A 10608-nucleotide genomic window follows, 5' to 3' on the forward strand; every position below is an offset into this window, starting at 1 on the left:
GTCCTTTTAGTTTGCAGAAAGATTCCATTGTTTAACCAGCTGTGAAAAGGAATGAATTTTAAAAGCCTCCAGCAAATGAGATGGTCCAAATGGGGAAGAAGGGGGGAGTAGATTTAAAAATAAATAAATTATTTCAGCATTTCATGTTCAGCAAAGACTGCCTTCAGGGATAAATCTATAAATCCTGGCAGTGACCTTGGCTTCAAAATGGGTGATTTCACTGCTTTCACTAATCTTGATCTTTCCACAGCTGCCAGATAAGTTAGTCTTTTCTTAACAATATCCATTTTTTTAATTTGCTTTGTTTAACCACCACATGTTTCTTGATTCATCCTCTTTCTGCCTTCGTGAGGAATATTTTTATCTAGTGAGCACTTATCATATTGCTGATCCCCCCCAAAAAAATAATACAACAAATATTTACACTGGCCTGTTGCCACAGCTTGGGAGGCTATTTCTGCACAGGGACAGGAAGCTGAGCTCCAAACTCTGAGTGTAACTCCAGGATAAACTAAACAATTTGTAGGTGCTTTCAGAAGCTGGTGGTTTGGTTTCTAGAGGAAGGTTTGTAATAGAGAGGCAGAAGCACATACACATAGTTCACTGTTGCCAAGGGGAAAGAATCGGCTGCTTGAAAGATTAATAAATATGACAGCAGTTGATTGTTGAAACCATGTTTTTCATCTCATTTTCAAGGGCATCTTAAAAATGGAGATCACTTACACTCCCCAGCCTTCTCGATCATCTTTCTGTGTTCATTTAAAAATGAGAACAAGGCACTGAGGGACTTGAGAGATTGCATTCGCTCTCCCATAGGGCAGAGTGGTTATTTTATAAATGAAGAGGGCCAAAAAAGCTATCCTTCAGTGTTCCTTAGCAACAGAGCTGGAGCCAGTGTTAATGTTCGGGTATATCTTACAAGTTCTATGTATAGAAGCGTGAGCTGTGCAGCTCAGCAGTACTGCAACTGAAACAAAGGCGCTCTGCCCTAGCCTTGTGCTGGGGAAGAAAATAACCCAAGTGCACTAACGTGCTGCATGGACCCCTCTGTCTGTCTTCTCCCCATCAGATGATGTGCTGGCCAGTGACACACTCGCTGTCTTCAAGGCTCTGACCTTTTATTCCGAGTTTATCTGCTAAGAGATCTGCAGTTGGGTTTAAATATAACATCACCCCCTGTCCTGTTCTTCTCCAGAAGGAAACTGAGTCATGAGCGTCTGGGGAGCGCAGGGATCACCGAGGTTCTGGGACTTTGTGGGGTTAATGCTTTTGCCATAGCAAGCAGAACCAAGTGGGTGTCTGTAACTGATAAAACTTTTTTGCCCTGTATCTGGTGGGGTTTTTTGAGGGGAGAACATCTTAATTTAATGTTTAAAAGATCCCGTGTCTCAAAGCTGGCTACCCTACATTCCCCTGACCTATTTACTCTCGGTCTCTGTACATAACTAATTACCAAATTCAGAAATATAATGTTCTTAAAGATGCTCCATGTTTGGTAATAGTACAACTGCCTGTTTGAAAGCCTGGGAGTGTTACTAAGATAACGCTTCAGTCTGCTTCCCATTCTGAATGCAGCTGTAGGGAATGGCCTTAGATTTCAGGCCTGTCCTCCTTGGTGTACATCATCTCAGCATCTGGTATTACAGGAGTTCCTTTGGGCTTATATTTAAGATAAAGGAGTTCCTTTAACTTATATTTAAATCAATTTTCTGATTTAAATATAAGTTTAAGGGAAGTTACCTGTTTTCAGAAGACTTGTCTTGCTTTAGAAATGCTGCACGTGGTGTGATTTAAATTTAGGTTCACCTTTTCTAATGGTTGAGAAAAGGTTTATTGGCTTGTATTGATAGCAACATCCAGAGGGGGGTTGGTTGATTTACAGTATTTTCAATAGTCCTGTAACTTCAGTAGTTTTGAGTTTACCTTGTCTTGCAGCTGTTAAATCTGAATTGGCCTAAAGGATCCTTACTGCATTGATACCCAGAAGTGCAGTTATGATACAGTAATAAATAATGGAGTGCTTTGATATTCTCCTGTGTTAAGGGTATGATAGAAATCTCCAGCATCTTTCCAAGTCATTTTGGCTTAGTCTAAACTGATCCAGGTAAGAGTGTTTCAGTTTGGATTATTTACTGTTGCAGTTATGCAATACATGGCAGATGTGGTGCTGAGGGATGTGGTTTAATAGTGGCTGGCAGTTGAGGGGTGATTGGTTGGACTTGATGATGTAAAGGGTCCCTTCCAAGCAAGATAATTCTATGGAACAAGATTTGTTTTTGAAACCTAAATCAAAGCAAGTACAGAGACAGATTATAGTTGTACCTCAAAATTGCCAAGATTCACAGAATTGTAGGGGTTGAGTCCAACCCCCCTGCCCAAGCAGGGTCCTTTAGGACAGGTCACACAGGTCAAGATGATACTTAATTTTCTGTTTCCCCTTCAAGGCTTTTTTCTACTGAGAGTTTGGGTCTCTGTCTCAGCCTTGTCTTTCATTGTGTTTAAACACAGGGGCTGTCAGCTCAGACCAGATAAGAGGAATCTACAGGCTGAACAGTAGCTGCAGAGGGTGTAGGTCAAAGATGCTTGTGAATGAGCAGAGCTGGGGACAGGCAAGAGTATTTCAGTCAGAAACCAGTGTGGAGCACAGCCCTTGGTGGGGCAAAGCACCCAGGTTTCTGTTCTGGTGCTGTGGCAGCTGCTGGTGAACAGATGTTTGGTGCCAGAGCAGCATTTGCTGGCGTTAGGGGATGCTCTGTGGAGAAAGCAGAGGGGCTGTGTGGTGGTCTTGGCTGAGCTGGAAAGCTGGAAGCAAACATCTTTCTTTCCCAGTGTCAAATCATAGTTAGTTTTAAATAACTACTAGTTAGAGCTCTTCCTAGCATCTCTAAGCAGTGAAAGCTAATGAGGGGATTGGAGGAGGGAGAGGAAAAACCACCTTGGTTTGCCACTTGGCTGGTGCAGGCTGAGGGTACCAAAGCATGGCATCTCAGAAGGCTTCTGTGTAAATAGGGTTATATTTGAAATGCAGCACTCTCACCTGAAGCTTTGCCTTATAATGGTGGAAAAGCTGGTTTTTAACAGGTACTTTGATTTTTCTAACAAATATGGGTAAAAAAAACTCCAAACTTTTCAAATGTCACTGGCTTGTCTCATGGTTCTGCCTGACAGCTGATCTGAGAATGATTTAGTGTGGCCCAGCGGCTGCTGCAGCAGAAAATGACAAAATACTTCTCCAAATTGGTACAGTGACATAATTCCTCTGTAAGAAACTTTGATTACTGTCACAACACGGGTGCTCTGTGTGCTTTAGCACTCAGGCCTTATCTCCCTTGCACAAGCAGTACGAATGCCAGAGCACACCTCATTTACAAGCTCTGTTTGCAGGATAAATTTTATACTTCTAATCTTCCCTATCAACAGCACCAACTTTTTTTTTCTAATCCTTCAGACATTAAAATGCATTTTAATGAAGCAAATTATCTAGCTTTGTCTCCTTCTGTGGATAAGCTGGGCGGCCATATTCAATTAGGCTGAAAAATGATCATTTGTTCTATTACAGGCTGTAACAGAGCGAGTGAAAAAACTGTGATCCATCACCAGTTGCTCAGCTGTATGTTACTGAAATCACTTCCCATTCTGTCAGCCGCTCCCAAGCCGCTCTGGGAGCCATTATTTAATTTAAGTTTGTGGAGGTGTCACTTGTTTGATAATAGGCTGCTTCTGTAGTAGACGCACAGTGACTAAATATTAATCATTTTCTGCATCCATCCAAGATTCCTAATTAGTTATGAGGGTAAGAGTGCCAGTGAAGCTAATGATTGCACTGCTGTAAAAAGAATTTGACAGCAAATAAGGGCTCGATCCAGAGGTGTACTCGGTGCCTGCGGGTATTGAGGAAGTCTGCTAGAGCCCAGAGCTTAATCATAGACTAGTCTGGGTTGGAAGGGACCCCAAGGGTCCCAGAGCTCCAACCCCCTGCCACAGGCAGGGACACCAACCTCCAGGCCTGGAGCTACACAAGGTTGCCCAGGGCCCCATCCAACCTGGCCTTGAACACCCTCAGGGATGGGGCACCCACCCCCTCTCTGGGCAGCCCCTTCCAGCCCCTCACCACTCTCTCTGGAAAGAACTTTCCCCTATTATCTCATCTAACCTTTCCTTCCTTCAGCTTCACTCCATCCCCCTTGTCCTGCCAGCCTCTGCCCTTTAACAAGCCCATTCCCCTCCTGTTCCTCTGCTCCCTTCAGGGACTGGGAGGCTGCAATGAGGTCCCCCCACAGCCTTCTCTTCTCCAGGCTGACCCAGCCCAGCTCCCCCAGCCTCTCTCCGTAGGGGAGCTGCTCCAGCCCTCTGATCATCTTCGTGGCCCTAATCTCTAAGCCTGGCTCCTCACAGAGCAAGCATGAGAGGTTTCTTATGACCTGGGAGGATGCAGGTTAGAGGGTGGAAACACCACCTTAAACAAACCACTGTTTTCAATTTCTTAGTATTAAGCTTTTTAAACGTTTGTGGTTGGCAGGGATGACCCCCAACACAGAGGTCCTTGGACAGCTTGTAAACACTGCCCGTGCTTCTGCAAAAGGTCTCTCCAAGTAGCATGTGGTTAGGTTTGCTCTTCCTTCCTCCTCGTTGAAGTGCTGTAAAAAGATGTGTTGATCAGCGCTCGTGTGGCTGTGTTTAAAAACTACTCCTGTGCTTTGTGTCCAGCGTTGTTTTTGTACTTTCATGCTCCTTGTGGTTTTGCATGTGTTGTGGTGCAGATTCAAAGTGCACGTAGCTTCTGGCTGTGGTTTTGCTTCAGCTTTTACTGGCCTCTTGCTAATGTACTCGTTCCCCTATCCGCTTGTGCATGATCCAGCATGGGGTTTGTTATTCTTTTGTTCCTTTCCTTCCTTTCCTCCTCTGCACACACACACCCCCCTCGCTTCATAGTATCAGCTCAGATTTATATTGCTTTTAGGCTACGTGGGGAGATTGATCAGAGAGGGGCTTATGCATTTAGAGGAGCTAATAAATAAGCATCACAGCGTCTTGCCCTCCGCTGCATTGGAATAACTTCAAACGCTCAAATCAAGCGTTCCATTTGGTACAAATTGGGGAAGGCAACAGAGGGCACCTCTGTTTTATTAGGGTGCGTATTTGATTTAGCTGTTATGGAAGATACTGTCCAGTTCTACGTGTCTGGGGAGGTAAATCCATAGTCTCAGCACTTCTTCCCCCTCTCCTCCCTCCCCAAATATCAAGTTTCCTTTGCCACTGTTCACCTTATTAGGTGTGTTTCTGGTGCTTCATTTTCAAATCTCTTTTCCTTTCCTCTCTTATTTGTGGGTCACTCTTTCTCATCTGGCATCGTTCCACTCCCTCCATCAGATATTGTTATTCAGAGCCCCTTACACAAAAAGAAAAAGCACCTTAAGAATCATATGATTATTTTTAAAACTACTTTTATACCTTACTGCCAAGATCCCCGTGTGAGCCAACATCTTCTCTGGTAATTGGATGATGGCTGCGTTGCAGAAGTGTATCACTCACTGTACTGGGATCTTACATGCTTCTGACAGTGCTGCAATGGATAATGGAACAATGAGGCTTGTGGTGGGGGTTCAAGGAGCTGAAGCCTTGTGTGGTGAGATTTAGTGGTTGAAAATAATATAATTGGCAAGCTTAGCTGGCTGTTTATCTGCTTTGTTACAGGCAGTTGTCTTGCTGATTTTGGCCCTTGGATGCAGCTTGTACCCACGCTGGCAGGCAGCAGGATTAGAATCTTACTGTTAGGACAGCATTGGTGCTGTTTATTGCATCCCCACTCTTTTAAATGTAAGGCTGTGGAGACTTTCTTTAATTAGCAATCAGTCAAAGTCCTGGAAGAGGTTAGGCCTTTGTACTTACTTAAAAAGAAGGCTACATTATGTGATTTCAGCATGGAGTCTTGTAAATTGGAGGTAAATGCTGCCACTCTTCCTAGGAACTGCTCTGTAGCTGGGTCAGACCGGGCTGCACAACCGAATGAAGAATTCAGGTACTGAATGCCAGATGTGTGTGTGAGGATGTGTGGGTCAAACTATTTGGGAAGAAGTCTCCTCAAACTGTCCCCTGTCTTCTAAACAGTGCAAAGTATAACAAGTTACATGTAAATATCACTGGTCTCCTCAGCCTTTGGAGGTTCTGACTAAGGCACAAAGCATGCTGCTGGTGTCACCCCAGCCCACCTGTGCAGAGGGAATTTTAGGGGCTTGCTGACTTTCAGTAGAGACAGTACTACACACCAGGACTCCCCTGTGATTCCTCATTGCTTAACACTTCTGACTGGCAGAGTTTTCTTCTAATAAGCACCTCAGTGGAAGAAAGAAAACAGCTTTAAAACCCCATAAATTATGATGTTTCGAACACTGAACTTTTAAAGAGCTGCATGGGGTTTGCAGTGTTCTGAAAATGCTCCTTTTGGTCTGAAGTGCTCAAGGTTTTCAGACCCCTGTACCATCTTAGGTAAAAATGGGAATTACTAAACTTTCATTTCTCTATAAATAAAAGTACAAAAATGTTGAAACTCCTCAGAACCCTGATTTTAACGTAAACAACATGGCAGGATGCAGAGCTCCCATCGCAGGAGGAAGTTTGCTCTCTGCTCGCTGTCAGAAAGGTCCCTCACTGAGGATGTGACTCCTAGCCTGGAATTTGATTTCATCATCACTCGTGTTTCTTATCCCAGTTTGCTCCCTCGGGTCTCTCTTGGCTGTGCTGCAGCCCCTGGCAGGCTTACCCTTAGGGAAGTTGCCTGATGTCACTGGAGTAACACATCACAAACTGGAATTTGCCTCTTGGTGCTCGAACTCAGACCTGGGCGTTGCTCCTGCCACCAGCCTTGCAGTTTAATTATTGACTTGGCAAAGTCACCTACAGAAGTAGTCGCTTGTGTATCATTTCCTGCCGCCATTTTCTCTCGCTGCTCTTGGATTTGTTCACTGCTCTGAAGTATGGGAGCTCTTACAGTGGGTTTTTTTCACTTGTTTGCATGAAGTCACTGTTTGAAGGCACAAATACAGCGACTGGAATTACTGATGATAATGGCTGAAATCCCAGGAAGCTCTGGGTTGGAAGGGGCCTCAAAGATCATCTAGTTCCAACCCCCTGCTGTGGGCAGGGACACCCTCACTAGGCCAGGTTGACCAGAGCCCCATCCAACCCAGCCTTGAATACTTCCAGGGATGGGGCTTCCACAGCCTCTCTGTGCACCCTGTGCCAGGGCCTCCCCACCCTCAGAGTAAAGAATTTCTTCCTAATGTCTAACCTAACCCTGCCCTCTGTCAGCTTGAAGCCATCGCCCCTTGTCCTGTCCCTGCACTCCCTGGTGACCAGCCCCTCTCCCGCTCTCCTGCCAGGCCCTGTAAGTACTGCTAGGCCGCAATTAACTTCCACTGGAATTACTGTGTGCGGGTCAGGGAAGGATGGATGGTGTGTTTCAAGTAGCCTGCGTGCAGCTTTTGGATGCTTAATGGCACAAATTGACTGAAAGGACAGAAAAAGGTCACAGTAAGAGAACAGCTCTGGGCTTGCGTAACAGCATTAAACTTGAGTAAAGGGACGTGCTCTCAGAACTCTGATCTGTGTAGTGAAAAGAACTTTTTCTGGGGAAAAGGAGGGAGAACATGGAAATGTGATCTTTAAGGAGTGTGTGGCAGCTTGTTTTGTGTTAAGCCACAAGGTTTGTTTTTAGCCTTGCTGAACTACAGCTCAGGGCGTGGGGGCCGGTGTGTATCCCTGCTCACCCGGCCCTGTCACTGCCTAGAAGGGGCCTTTTAGTATTGAGGATTTAATGGAGATCCATTAGAGTTAGCAGGTGGAGTGGTGGCCCCTGCGGTATTGGAAGTTGAGTAAAAATCCCATTAGGAAAAACAGTATGAGGAGAATGAAATTCAGAGGGAGGGTGATACATGGTCTCTTCCTCTTGGCTTCCTTCCGCCCTTAAAGGTCAGGAAGCATAAGGAACATCTTCAGCCCTGTGGAAGATGATACACATTCCAAGGTTGGCATCATTTGAGGGAATGTTCCTAGCTTTAGGAACGCGCTGGCATCGCGGCGGCTGGTTATGGGTGTTTGAGGTTGGGAGTAGGTGAGGAAGAGGAAGGTTAATACTGCAACGTGATGCTTGAGAGTGGTTCCTTTGGGGCAAAGGTGGTGTAGTAGGGCACTGCTTGTATTCTACAACCACTGCTCCTCTATTTTGGCTCATATTACATTTGCTACTCAAGTGTGTGTTTTATCTCTGGTTTTTGGATTCTACCCTTAGTCTGGTTTCATCTCTTTAAAAAAAAAATCAAAAACCCAACAAAATTGGAACTCTTATTTTAGAAAACAGGTTTTAACCAAGTTTGAGTGGGCACAAGGCTGAGAAATGAAAAGCAAATAGCTTTTTTTAGCTTGAAGCTTGCAGGTTAAGTGCTGAATTTCTACTACTTAGCTCTGAATGCTTCTCCCTTCAATATAGGTCGCAGGGGAAAGGAAGGATGTCCTTGAAAAGGAACATACCACCCAGCACTTCTTTTTCACTGGGTATTTAGTTCTGATGGATAAGAAGGATTTTTGTATATTAGCATTTTAACAGCAGTTTAAAATAACAATCAGAAATTAATCTCTTTGTGCACAGAAAAAGGCAATCTGAAGTACAATCAGAAGCTTTCTGTTGTCTCTTGGCAACAGCATAGTGTTTTGCTTCTGGGTCACAAAACGTGCCAGACCTTTGTTCTCCTTAACTCTTAAACGCATCTTTTAAAAACCTCATTTATCTAAAAGCACCCTGAAACCATTTTAGCTTTGTTTGTAGCACTGAGAAACTGTTGATTATAGGAGACAAGAGTCTTCAGATAATGTTATATAAATAGGAAGCTCGATGAAGGCAGTCTCCAGCTTGGTAGATGTGAAGGTTTGTGTCTACAGGAGGAGTCTCACTGTGTTTATGGACACATGCAGTGTGGAGAAGAGAAGGCTCCAGGGGACCTAATTGTGGCCTACCAATACTTAATGGGGTCCTACAGGAGAGCGGGAGAGGGGCTGGTCACCAGGGAGTGCAGGGACAGGACAAGGGGCGATGGCTTCAAGCTGACAGAGGGCAGGGTTAGGTTAGACATTCGGAAGAAATTCTTTACTCTGAGGGTGGGGAGGCCCTGGCACAGGGTGCCCAGAGAGGCTGTGGAAGTCCCTGGATCCCTCAACGTGTTCAAGGTCAGGTTGGATGGGGCTTTGGGTGACCTGATCTAGCAAGGGTGTCCTTGCCCGTGGCCAAGGTTTGGAACTAGATGATCTTTGAGATCCCCTCCAACCCAAAGCTTCCTGTGATTGTTGTCAGAAGATTATGAAAATGTCTCAGGGACACTTTGTGAGCAGCTGGAGTGTTGCACAGATCTGGGTCAGCCTGTCCTGCCTGCATAGGTGGACCCTTCTGTCTGTCACGGGCACTGCAGTATGAATGTGGGCCGGCTGGCCAGCCCAGATCCTTGTTAGGTCAGGAGAATAAGCAAGTGCCTGCCAGAGTGTTTAAATACAATCCCCTTTCGGGGCTGCTGTTGGAGGGGGGAGGTCTGTACAATCTCGGGGGCTGTGCTCCTCCAGATGGCTGGAGATTTAGGACTTGTTGCTCTTCCTGCAGTGCCAGCCTCTGTGGCAGTGCCACCATGGGGTGAGTTCTGCAGGCCCAGCTTGTACCCAGGAACGTCCCTCTTCCCACCCTGGCTTTATGAGAGGAAAGTAAATTGCAAGCTGAGCAGGGCTCGAACGAGAGTGCTCGTCTGTCCCTGCCTGTTCATCTCCACTGAGCTGTGGGACCGTAGCATCAGGGTGGATGATTGTGCTTGTAATAACCCACCGATTGTTTTTCCAAAGAGTCAAGGTTGTTTATCAAATGCCCCTTCTGGAGCTCAGGAAAAGTAAAGTCTGGTTTTCTTTTTTCCTCCCGCTGCTGCTTTAATATCCAGCCGGTTTTTGATCTGTGCATCAGCTTGTGATGTGCCACTGCAGGCTGTTCTCAGATCAGGTTTCTTGGCGTGCTGTTGACTTTATCTCGTTTACCGGATCACATTTCTGTTGCCATACGCTGTGTGATCGCAGCCTCCCCGCAGCTTTTGAACAATTAGTAATTGAGCAGGAAGTGTGTGTTCATTACAATAGCCTTTTGATTCGGGCTCTACAATCACGCAGTGTTTCGCGCGGAGCAGAGGCGGGGGAGGCACTTCTCCCCAACACGTTTTTTGACAGAGAGAAGTCTGTTGTTGCAGCCACTTGGCTATTTGTCAGCACTTCTCCGACATCCCTCTTGCGCAGGTTGCTTGGCAACCCGGCCGGAGCCATCGCACCGCGGCCAGCGCGTTTCCAAGAGCAGGTTGGGAGATGATTTATCGGCCGAGGCTGCGAGCGTGGTGAACCCAAGAGGCAGGACTGGACCTTTCAACGGGAACCGACGGGAGATGTGAAGGGGAGAGAGAGCTCGTGCCTGGCTCTGGGAGCGCTGTCTGGGGATGCGCAGTGAAAGCACCCAGAGCGGGTAATCAGAGGGCACAATTAGAGCAGAAATAGGCTCCTCATTTAGGCAAAATTGATTTTTATTTCTTTTTTTTT

The sequence above is a fragment of the Gallinula chloropus genome, assembly GCF_964237585.1.
Source record: "Gallinula chloropus genome assembly, chromosome: 23".
NCBI classification, from domain to species: Eukaryota; Metazoa; Chordata; class Aves; order Gruiformes; family Rallidae; genus Gallinula; species Gallinula chloropus.